A 209-nucleotide genomic window follows, 5' to 3' on the forward strand; every position below is an offset into this window, starting at 1 on the left:
GTCCGGCTAACTCTATATTTGATTTATATTTACTATATAGGATAGGGGCAGGTCTCGTTCTGTTGAAAGTGTTCGTAGCGCTGCTGGTTTAGTTCCCCACTCGGATTGTCGGGGGAGGGGAATTGAACATTTGGTTTGAAACTCTCTATCTAAGAGTCTTAGGTTATAGAAAACCTTATAGTAAGATGCAAGCTTAGTTGAGTTCAGTT

Source organism: Cicer arietinum, chromosome 7 (assembly GCF_000331145.2).
Source record: "Cicer arietinum cultivar CDC Frontier isolate Library 1 chromosome 7, Cicar.CDCFrontier_v2.0, whole genome shotgun sequence".
In the NCBI taxonomy this organism is placed as follows: domain Eukaryota; kingdom Viridiplantae; phylum Streptophyta; class Magnoliopsida; order Fabales; family Fabaceae; genus Cicer; species Cicer arietinum.